This window comes from Ambystoma mexicanum, chromosome 13 (assembly GCF_040938575.1).
Source record: "Ambystoma mexicanum isolate Mex_15411 chromosome 13, UKY_AmexF1_1, whole genome shotgun sequence".
Classification (NCBI taxonomy): domain Eukaryota; kingdom Metazoa; phylum Chordata; class Amphibia; order Caudata; family Ambystomatidae; genus Ambystoma; species Ambystoma mexicanum.
In genome coordinates, this window is record NC_090938.1 from 744,972,738 (window position 1) to 744,984,931 (window position 12,194).

The window sequence follows — 12,194 nt, forward strand, 5'->3', positions numbered from 1 at the left end:
AGAGACAGAGCGGTAAAGAGAGACAAGGGCATAGAGAGCGACACAAAGAGCGACACACAGGTAGACAGAGACACAGACATGAAGAGACAGGAACACACACAAGCACACACACTCTTTCTCTCATAAAAAAAAAAAACAACGGCACAAAGCACTGGGGGCAGTTTGGTAACGAGAGAATTTGTTGCCATCAGAAGTGTCATGGGAAGTGCCTTATTTCTTGTTTTATTCCAAGGTAACATGATTCATTGTATACACTGCCTGGGTTATACTTGGTCCTGTAAACTTGAGAAAGTGCTACAGAGGCAGGTCTGAGGAGGCTGGTGATGAGCCCAAGTGTGTAACCTGTGAGAAATCAAGTAAAATTGAGCAATTTGTGAGTACCAGCTCACCAGAAACAGCAGAGATGAGCCAAGCCTTAAATGTTTTATACATTCCTGAAAAAAACACTGCTTTTGACAAGAAACAAACCAAAATCATGTCTGTATGGATGTTTCCGGGTTAGAGGAGTGCTGATCTCTAAGAACTAGAAATCCAATACACAGCCACAAACCCTTCCCATGCTCAAGACAGAATTCTGCCCCCAACCACCCCCTCCTCTGGTGGCTTCACAAATAAAGAATGACAAAAAGGGGGTAGAAAAAAAAGAGAATCACCCATGTGGAAATGACATCACAACTCAAATGTAACTATGCAACATTGAGATGACACTGCAGTGACAATACTCACTGTTTCATCAGGCTCAGAAAGGCGTCAGACATTTTAGACATTGCTTCTTTTAACCCTATTCAAAACATGTCCCTGTTGCTGCTTATAGCTTTCAATATTGTATAAAATGGATGACACCATGCAATCGCTTATGTTCAATCAAAAGAATATTTATTTATTGGCTAGTTATTGGTTTGTTTGAATTTCACATATTGGCAAACATCCAGCATAGGAAAGCAGGATAATATTAATCATTTTTAATAAATCGTATATACCAGGATAGAATGATAGTTTGAAGAGGATGAATTTGTCATCTCCAGCTTCTTTCATACTGCTCCACAGACTTCTCTCAATTATTGTTATCCTTTATTCATTTCCCCCCAAGCATTGTCAATGAAACGGAAACTCTGGTCTCCCTGAAGAGGGAACATGTGAAGTAAATGTTTTGGAAAATTGATTTGATCAGGACGCCAGGTTTTCTCTTTGATGGAGAACCTCCTCTCGCGGAATGGCAAGGCATGTTCTCCCAGAATGGGACACCCACCTCCGTCGCCATGGACACCAAGTTTACTCATCACGGACGCCTTGTTCTCTGAGGAGGAATATTAAAGACAAAATGCAACCATTTTAGGATCAGTGAAGCAATGGCAGGAACACATCTTTATACTTTAACTACTTTTAGAATATTTCCATTCTAGTTCTGCATGTTAAGAAAAGCCTTGCCTTAAAAATATAAATGTATGTTTCTTGTGAATGAGGATAGTCAGTGCTCTAATACTTTGCTCATGCACACTATGGAATTGCGTTCCAATCCATTCTAGGCAAAATGTGTTGCAAATGCATTTCCTGCAACATCAGTACACCCAAGATTTTATAAGATACTTCGATAATCACATTTTATTGGCCACCTGGATAATGGAGATGACGTCCATAGCTTCTTTGGAACGATGAACATACAGATATCCAGAGTAAGGACTGCATTATAAATCAACATGTGGAAAATTCTTGCAAGCTACTTCCCCTGGCGATTCTGCATAATTTGCATGGTTTTATAACATAATATGGGGACTTTAGCTAACTGTCTATTGAGACATAGACATAAAAGATATCCGTGAATATCATGTGACCTCTTCAGCATATCTGGAATCGAGCTTGCCCGCTCTAGTGTAGCGGCTCAGACATTGAGATTGACACAGGAACATTTCATTTCATGAGCGTCACAGAATTGCGCACGTTGGAATGAAGGAAAGAGAAAGAGGGCTGTGGATTGACATGAGGAACAGGGATGCAGATATCACTACTTGTAGCACGAGATGCAATGAGCACATTCACACAAGAATGTGGTGTACACTCTGTGCTTAAGCTACAAGGGTGAATTCTACAGCTTTGGCATTTTTGAATTACAGACATGGCTATGACCAAATTAAGAAATCTTGAAAGTTAGAATATATCAAAAAACATGTCAATGATATACATAGGTTTTCTTGAAGCTGCCGGAAGACGGTTAAGGGGACCGAAACATGTACCCGGAGTGGCATGATATACTGTGGTAGTCATTAAGGAGTTTTTTTATTTATTGAATGGGCTAAAATTAATGGATCATCAAATCAAAGATGATAAAATGAACAGCTGGATGAATAGACCGGAACATCACGCTAAGAGTGTTCACCCCCTATGCTAGGGTACTCTATGCATAACCTTGTACCCCATATGTGATTTCTTTAGGGAAAGTGCACATAGGTGTGCCAGTCATTGCTGGGTTTGCATGGCATGCACATGTACAGGCTTTACAGCTAAACTATCCCCCCCGCATCAGAGGTACGAAGGTCCAGATTTTGCTGTTAGATCGATGATTTATCCAACATTGAACAGATTGACAAAAACTCCTTTAAACAACCATAGACACTGGATACAGACTATATTAAAAACCAATGTAACCCTTCAAGTGTCCTTAGTACCTGGGTATAAACACGAAAAGAGGGGTCTTGATTTGCTATAACGTATATGGCATACATTACTTACCATAATTGTATTTCTGATGCTTGTATCTGCTTAGATTCACATGCTTTGGATAGGCCGACAACTAGTGGTTAGTGTGGAGTATTGCATTACTTGTTTTCGAAGTTCGAAAAGGGACGTCGACAGGCCGCGTCTGTAATACTATCCCTAGTGTGACATACACGGTACACATGGTTCTTCATGCGTCAAGGTCCTCAGATTGTTTGTTTCTGACAGGAGGGAGCATGAAATGTGTATGCGAGTACAGGAAGGTAAAGAAAGGTGTAAGATGTCTATGTTCATTCAACTCCTAAGAGGAGAGGAAGGGTGGGCACATGTGAATCTAAGCAGAGACGCATCAGAAAGACAATTACAGGTATTTAATATTGGTCTTCTGAGGCTTGTGGATCTGCTTAGAATCACATGCGTTGCATAGACTAGTGAGCAGTACCTGGAGAAAGAGGTGGGTTTTAGGTACAGCAGCAAAATGTCAGCACCGCTTACCCCACCTGAGAATCACTCCTTGTATGAGTATCCACACAGTAATGTTGCTTGAAAGTGTGAACTGAACTCCATGTTGTTGCTTTGCAAATGCCTCCAATGGCACATTTGCAATGAAAGCCAGAGTACCACCGGTACCTCGAGTTGAGTGTGCTCTGGGTTTAAATGGCAAACTGTTCTTGGACAGAGAGTAGCAGAATTGGTTCAATTTACAATCCATCTTGAAATCGCTGATTTAGAAACAGGATCCCCCTTCTCTTCCTGCAGCTAAGGAGACAACGAATTGGTCTGTCTTCGTTAATGGCTTGGTCTCATCTAGATAGTAGATTACTGCCCTTCCCTCTCTGCCAGGTTTTTGCGGGTTTTGAAAGAACGCTGGAAGTTCTATTGACTGATTAACATGAAATTTGGAAATAAATTAACAGCACTGTCTTTATGAAAGAGCTTGCAGTTCCCAGACTCTTCTTATTGAAGTGATGGCTGTTATAAAAGCAGTCTTATAGGTGAGGGCCTTAAGACTAACCTTGTGCATAGGCTCAAAGGGGGGCCCATAAGCTTAGAAAGGATTACATTTAAGTCCCACCCTAGGGGCGGTGTTGAAATTGGGTGATAGTCTTTTGAACCCCTATATGAAAGCTTTAACCACGGAAACCCTCCAACAAGATACCTTGCTGTGTGAGGTGACCTCCTGGCTGCTCCCCCCTCACAGCGCCAAGATACCCTTGGGTGACCGAGCGCTTAATAAATACTATTAACGTATGCTGAGAACGCGGCTAGATGGACTTTAAGAGAGTTAAACACTAACCCTGATTCCAATAAATACAGCAGGTAGTGTATTATATTAGAAGGTGAACAGCCAATGGGGTTGACATTACTTGCACCATAACACAAAGTGTTTCCACTTGTTGAAATTACAATGCCTTGTGTTCGGTTTACGTGCTTCCTTTAAGATGTCCATGCATTTTTGAGGTAAGTTTAAATGTCCAAGCTCAATGACCTCAGGAGCCAAGCAGCCACATTCAGTGCTTGAGGCTGTGGATGGAGGTTTGATCCCCGACGCTGGGACATGTTGAAAGAGATCTGCAGTTTGACTGGTGGGAGAAGGGACATTTTGAGCAGGTGTGAGAACCATGTTTGATGTGCCCACATTGGAGCTATTAGGATCATTTTGAGATGTTCCTGGTGCATCTTGTGAACTATTTTGTTGAGAAGAAGTGTTGGGGCGGGGGGAAAGCATACACACATTTTCCAGACCAACTGATCTACAGTGCGTTCCCCTTGGACTCCGTTTGGGGAAACCTGGATGCGCAATCGTGGCATTTTGCATTCTCTTGTGTTGTGAAGAGATCCATGTCTGGATGCCCCCAGTCTTTGAAGACGTTGTGTTGAATGTTTGAGTGCAACTCCCATTCATGTTCAGTGGGAAGCTACATGTTTCTGCTTAACACGTCTACTAGACAGTTGCGTTCCCCTGGAACATGTTGTAATAGGAGGAAGATGCTCTTGTTGAGAGGCAAATTCTAAATCGTCTAAGCAAGTTTGGACAGACTTGGAGAGTGTGTACCTCCCTGTTTATGTAAAACATGGCTGTTGTGCTGTTCGTGAGGACTAAAACGGTCTTCCCTGACAGTTGGTGTTGAAATACTTGAAGGGCTTTGAACACCACTAGCGATTCTAGAAGGTTGATATGCTGTTTTCACATCAATTGTGTCCACACGCTGTGCACTGTCTGATGGAGATAATGTGCTCCCCACCCTGAACGTGATGCGTCTGTTGTTAGAGTGGCTTCCACTGCAGGGTTGAGAAAGTTTGCCCTTTAATCATTTTTCTATGGACCACCACTGCAGAGCCTGGACTACAGCTTGCGAAACGACCTCAAGATCGTCCCAGGGACTATTTGCTTGAAACCTATGGTTCGCCAGCCACTCTTGTATTGGACGCATGTGCAACTTTGCGTGTGGCACTAGAAACATACAGGACGCCATCATTACAAGAAGGCGCATTGCCTTTCGAACAGTTATCTGACAACCGGCTGTATAATGAGGACATTGAAGCAGTATGTTTTGGACCCTCTAGTTGGAGGAAAAGACTAAGGAGTCTTCGGTTTGAATTATTGCACCCAGGAACTCTTATTTGGCTGGGGACGAGACTTGACTTCTTCTCATCGTTTGAAAACCCCAACTGAAATAGAAGGTGCATTGTGTCCCGAGTGTGCTGCGGACATATTTGTGGTGTTTCTCCTGTTATGAGCCAGTCGTCTAGATAAGGGTACACTGGGATGGATTGCCTGTGTAAGTGAGCTGCCACCACTGCCAGTACTTTTGTGAATACCTGAGGTGCTGAGGCAATGCCGAAGGGTAGCACTTTGAACTGGTAGTGAGTGGACCCTACCTTATGTGGTTTGACATATCTGTTTGCTGGACGCAGGTCTAACACAGGGTGCATAGTTAAGTCCTCCTCTGGTACAAGGAAGTACACTGAATACATACTCTTGTTTACCTCGTGTAAGGGATCCAGCTCTATTGCTCCTTTTTCAAAAGAAACTATTTCTGACTGGAGTATCAACTGATGCTCTTGCGACATCTGGATCTTGGCAGATGGCAGCACGTTTTTTTCAGAAATTCTATGGATTAGTCTTTGGACATGGTTGACAGCACCCACTGGTCTGTTGTGATTCCCTCCCATGCGTAGGCGAATTGTGAAATGCAACCCCCTACTGAGGAACCATGGGAGGGAACCTGAATGTATTTGTCATTGCTTACAAGGGGCTGAAGAGCCTCTGAGGCTGCACTTCTACCCCAGACTTCCCCCTCACCCCATCTATAACACCTTTGAAAGGAGGACTGAAAGGGTGTGGTCTGTGCCTAAGATGAGTACCACGGGGAAAATGTAGATACATGCCCAAAATGGGATTGCGATGTTCTTGGATACGGAATCTAATTGTTCTTGAATAATATCCGATTGGGCTCTGTTGTAGCTGTTGTGTTGTTGGCTATTCTAGTTTGGTATCCCGCCGAGGGTGCAATCTTTTTATCTAAAGCATAGAGCTATATCCGGGGGAGCTTCCGCTGTTGACAACGGGTATCAGCTCTCTCCAGGTTGGTGACAACCATGGAATCAACCATGGAATCTAGTTTTAAATGCCCCCTAATTCACAATGTCTGAAGGTGGTGGTTTAAAGCTTTTTTCAATTCTAGGATGGACAGCTCTAGTGAGTGGGTGAGTTGTTAAAGATGGTAAAACCTGTTTTTTTATTGATTGTAATAAAGGGTTATATTGCCCCACAGACTCTTTTCATCTACGCATCTTCTTCAAATTCGTGCGTTTGAATTTTAAAGTGGTCTGCGGCTTTTTAAGCAGATCATTGAGTAAGATTTGGTCATCTATGGGTGAGTTTGCAACGGGTTCATCTGGGACATCGGGTGATTACAGTAAGTAATCATCTGGGTCATTGTACATTGATCCTCAATGAAAACATCACCATCAATATTATTGACACTATGTGAATGTGTTTGTGACACTCTCTACCCTGGGTGTTTTTACTGGGGGTTCTCTCGCTCTCATGGAAACATACATTTCTTTGATGGGGTGTTTTTCAAGAAAGTCAACAAAGGAAGACACCTTGTCCATGGTTTCTTCAAAACGTTGTTTGGTCCATGTGCCTGTTTTGGGGGTTTTATGTAAAGGAAACACTATTGCCTCTGGATTAACATTGTGGGAATCCTCATGTAAAGCATCAGATAGGCCTGATGAAGCCTTGTATTGTGTGGTCTTCGAAACGCTTTCTGTTGGTTTCAACAGTGGTTTTGGTGTACCGACAATGGTTTCAGTGCCTGCTTCGGTGCGAGCATATGTCAAACCGTGATAGTTCAGGGTTTTAGGCACGGTAACCATTATGCCCGGCGTCTGTTTATTCTTCGAGTCATGCGCCCAACCTGAGGGTCTAGGTGCAGCGTACGTCTTACGCATCGAGTCAGTAGCACTGGAAATGCTATTTGGTACCGGGGGGTCAACCTTTGACGGTTTTGTTGAGGTGTTGCTGGGGGTTGTGTGTTTAACGTGCTTATGTGTACCCCGTGTTTGTGTCCGAGTGCTTTTGTCACCAGGTGTTGCCTTCACAGCAGAGCGCTGAGCTGGGGACGAGCATGCAGGAGTCTGCCAACTCCTACACAGTGTCTTTAGCATCACTAAAGGCGCCGTAGCTGCCGGTTCTCCCTCTGACTCCTCTGCTCTGGTGGGGCAATCTGACCAGGCCTCAGCCTGCATGCCAAGCCAAAAACAAGTAATACAATACTCTGCACTAACCACTAGATGTCAGCCTATTGCAGAGAATCCTACGGATCACCAACTAAAACCCTATATAGAGTCTTGTCCCAGGTGGCAAGGAGGGCAGCTGCTTCCTGATCCCAATCCTGGGGGTGTTTTACTGTGGGAGGATCACCTGGGTGGAGACCAGGCCTAGGGAAGTGGGGAGATTGTGCAAGGTGAGACACAGTATTTTTCCTTTGAGAGGAACATTATTGATCCAGACACAGAGGAGTAATTGGCCCATTGCCATTTTTATACATCTCAATCGTCTATTGAAGATTGTAAGGAACTCACGGTGGCAACAGTAAAGACAGACACAAGTGAATATGCTTCAAGGGTGTTTATTTTAACAGTATGCAGGTTGGAAAAACGCCTAATCTAACCTAAAGCTAAGATGGGAGCAAGCTTTGACCATCAAATTAATAATAAGGCAGTCCTTGTGGAGTCTGGGCAAAACAAAAGGGCCTATACTACACAACCTATTGCCAGTCCTTGCAACTAATATAGAAAGTGTGTGGATAAGAGCTACAATAAAGAAAAGAAGTGTTCTCAAATGATAGTCAGCATGTGCTAGTCAGGGGACCCCCTTCCCAACGTTTTGAGCACGGGATAAGGTGGCACTTCTGAGCACAGCACAAACTCGAGCTTTCCCCAGCATGAGTTGACAGTTCTGCTTTCAAGCTATCAGGCTTTTCCGATGGTCTCTTGGCACAAAAGCCCCCATCCTTCGAGGACCTTATGTATTGCACAAACTTAAAGTTCCTTTCAAACGATCGTTAGGGGAGAGTGGTTCACCCCCGAGTCCCCCTCTTCAGTGCGCAGATGTCTCTCGATTTTCAGCCTCCCTCAGTCGGGTTCACTGTGGCTATTGCTTTACTCATTTTCTCTTTAATATTCTCCAGTCTTTTAGGTGACAACTTCACCTATGGATCTCCCTCGGCCAGGCTCAGATCCCTTCTTGTCTGTTCGCCTCCCTCTGTTAGGACAACACTTGTTCCTGTTGTATTCACAGGCCTTAATGTCTTTTTAAACAACACTCCGTGGATATTTCATCGCCTTCCTCAGTCGGGTTCACTACGGCCAATCATACAGAATTCCTTCTACCTGTTTTCTGCTTTGCTGGTCAAAGACTTTCGACTGTACAGAGAATTTGAAAAGACCCCCGTATGACTACTTTAACCCCTCTGGCTAAATCCCCACTAAGACCTTCTGGTATAGGTAGTTCGGGATTTTCCAGTGTCTCGAGTGAGCATTCACGTGGTGCTGGACCCCTCTTGTAGCTGGTTTTCCCTTAACGTTAAATGTTCTTTGAACTTCCCTTCTTTAGCCACTTTGCAACTTTCATTCAACACAGTTCGGTTTCTTATTTGCTCTCCTCTCGACTCACCGACTGTGATGAATTGTTTGGCTTCTTTGGCATCCGGAGCAAAGGACAGTACCATGGTAGCAGGCCCCTCTCGCTGTCCTGCTTAGGTAGGCTCTGTGTACTGTTGACATCTGCCGCCACACACAATAGCTAGTTTCCGCTGCCTTATAGTTCTGTGGAGGGAGGTTTTGCGGGTCTGAATTGGAAAGGGCAAGGTCGCTTCTCTCCTTGTTGCCCCTTCGATGTTCGCCGCCTTTCTCCTCCTCTTGAATTACCGTGCTGCAATAGCTGTTTCATCGTGCGGTCACCCTTGCTCGTACTCTGCTCTTGTGCTCCACATTTTATCCCTGTGAGGAAGGGAAAGGGCCATCAGGTGTGTGTGTGTGTGTGTGTGTGTGTTTCTGGTCAATTGCCTGACTTTGCCTGACCCTTGTGTTGGGACATGTTAGATAAACGGCTCTGGTGTTAGTCCATTGTCTTTCGTAGTGTGTGAAAGAGTTTGTGTCAGAAAAGGGGGGGGGGCAGTGTTTCGGGACATCCTATGTGGTAGGATGGGCAAAGGTGTTGAAGGAAGGGGATACCGCATCTCACCCATCGGTGTCCCACTCCCCGAGGACCCCCCATCCAGGCAATCCTCCCTCACTGGTCCACCCCCAGGAACTGGATCCAATAGCGATGGCAGTGTCCTGGCCACCTGGAGGACAGATCCCAGGGACTAGCTAGGGAGACACCTTCAGGTTTTTCACAGGATGAAAAGGTAAAATCTGAAGGAGTAATTCCACTTCGTGTTCAACCCAAGCCCATCTGAGGGACATAAAAGGCTGCAGCTTTTCTGCCCCTTCTGTTCCTCAAAGGACTAAATCCCATAATTCTTCTCTTCATAATATCTGGGGAAGAAAGTCCATTTAAATCCATGTGAAGAATTATAGAAATTGAATTTTCTAAAAATAAACTAGAAGTCCCAGAATCCCTCAGGGACTGAGAAGAAGAGGGCTGAAGAGGCAGGCAGGAGTCCAGTTCAGGCAGGCAAGCCTAATGGTTCTAAACAACGTTAGGGAATTATTCTTGAGGGCCTATACCTGAAACCAATTAGCCCATCTGAGGGGCATGAAAGGCTGCAGCAGGGAGGACCAGTAGAAAGAAGCTGGGGCAGGAGCTGGAAGGTCGGCAGTAGCAGAAGTAGAAGTAGAAGAAGCGGAGCATGCAGTCAGCAGTTCACAAGGAAGTGTGACCACAACAGGGACGCTGGACTAGAGAGGAGGCAGATTTCACCTGCAGAGTTGGTCCTGTGCTTGCAGACCTTATATAGCTCTGATAACACTGGAAGGGAGTGCAAGCAAATGGCAGTCTTTCAAGGTGCGCCTTATTGCTGTGAATGCAGAGCTGAAGTTGCCGTGGTTCCCAAGGCCCGTGTGCATAAGCAAGCCGAGGGAAACTGATGCGTAGCAGTCTCTCCATTGATGAGGCCGGATCGGAGACACCCGTGCAGCAGAGGGGTGTGGATCCCGAGAGAGCCCACAGAAGTAGCAGGAGAAGAAGCAAAGTCGGGAAGCAGCAGCAGCCAGCAATCATATTTAGAAGTCTGAAAGAGAAGCTCCATACTTCCAAACAGAAGAATTTCCTTGCCAGTAACTGCAACCAGCTTTAATTGTACTTGTGCTGTCATCTAAGTGAGTGAATGTAAACCACATAAGTGGAAAGTCTTTTCTTAAGGGGAAAGCCACATGCGCTGATATAGAAAGTTTGCTTATAGTGACAGCCTTTCTTTCCCTAAAATCAGTATTACTTTGTTGCTGGGTGGTCGCATGTCTCCAGTTAATACGCAGAATGTCATTGGCAGCCCGACTCAAATAAAACAGACTTTCCTAAAGTGTTGCAAACAACATTTTCAAAGCCCGCACATGAGACAATGTTTCCAATACCTTGGAGACCGAGTGTGGCTGAAAGATGGGAACGAGTCTCCCCTTTAAAGTGGCAGTTCGAGAGGGAAATTAAATGGTGTGTGCCTTATTTCATTTCTAGATTAACATATATATCATGCAACACATTAAAACCTGAAGTAGCAGTTGTAGAAAAAGTTGAGGCTGAAGCCAGAGCAAGTATTACCCAAGCCTATAGAGCGAACTCTATGGAAGTAAAAATCTTCTCTCCAAAGAATGATACACCACTGTTCTGAAGTTGTTGCCCTTATCTGCCCTAAACATTGTGCTCCTATCTTTTATTTGTTTATTTGATAATGTGGTGCACGAGGTTAGGGCAAATTCAGCCTCTCTGAATGAAATTCGTACTCTTCTATTGGCTTCAAGAATACAGGCTTTCGAATCCCCGAACTACTTGTCCTCGGGCTGCGGTGCTAAGGAGGTGGCCCAGGTGCCAATCCTTTCAACCAATTCCCCTCAAAGGAGCTCTAAATCGCCTGGTGACAAAGCCTCCATTATCATAATGGATAGTGAACCAACCACCTCGGCAAAACATCGGTTTTCGAGCAACAAGAAAAAAACAAAAATCATCAAGGGGTCCTCCCGCCATAGGAACCTAGGGTTGAGGAAATACCAGAGAACCCTATTTTGGGATGCGAGTTTCCATTCTGGATATGGCAATTTCCAGAAACAGACAGCGCTCGACTTCTAAAAAAGGTGTTACTCGGTCGCGTCCTAAATCCTTAGTCCGGGAATGTGGAAAAACGAAACCAGTGACCAAATTGATTCCTACCAACGTAGTGGAAAATGGACCATCTGTAATACACAACGGCACGGTCCGGCAGCCAGGACCGAGGAAAAAACGGAAGGGAACTTTCGGAAAAGCTCCTCAATTAGAGCGAAGGCAAGAGACCACTATGCCTATCGGATTATCTTGAAATCCTCAACAAATCCAGGTGGGCGCTCTCATTCCATCCTTCGTTCTACTGCTAACTGCAATGAGAAAGAAGGACCCGTGAGATTTTCAGAGGCTTATAAATCTACATCTCATCCAAACACCGCAGCATCCTCTTTTAAGGATGATGCTTCTTCTGCAATATTCAGAACTGGTCAATCCCCAACTCACTAGGATTCTACGCAAGGGCGGTATGAGAACTTGAAAACTAGGCAAACTGATCCTGGTTAAGTTGATTTCTCAGCCAGCCCCCTGACTCCGCTGTACTTGGAATCAGTTCTCGGGATGACTGGTCTATTCCATTAAGTAGAAAGGCTGCTGTCGCTCCTCTCTTCTATTCCGGAATTGTCGTCGATATTATCGTCAGATATTACATTTATTCATCTTTTTGACAGAAGTCAATTGGGTAGATGTGAGGTTTACTTCCATTCGAAGTTGATAG

General features: G+C 44.6%; 1 long non-coding RNA gene across 2 annotated transcripts in view; it reads right to left on the reverse strand.

The window, feature by feature from the left end:
- Nucleotides 1-854: 854 nt before the first annotated feature.
- Nucleotides 855-12,194, reverse strand: part of LOC138521888 (uncharacterized) — a 502,654-nt gene continuing 491,314 nt past the window's right edge. For both annotated transcript variants that reach the window (XR_011283158.1, XR_011283157.1), the window contains exon 2: nt 855-1,297. This is a non-coding gene — a long non-coding RNA (uncharacterized lncRNA). The remainder of the gene's footprint in view (nt 1,298-12,194) is intronic.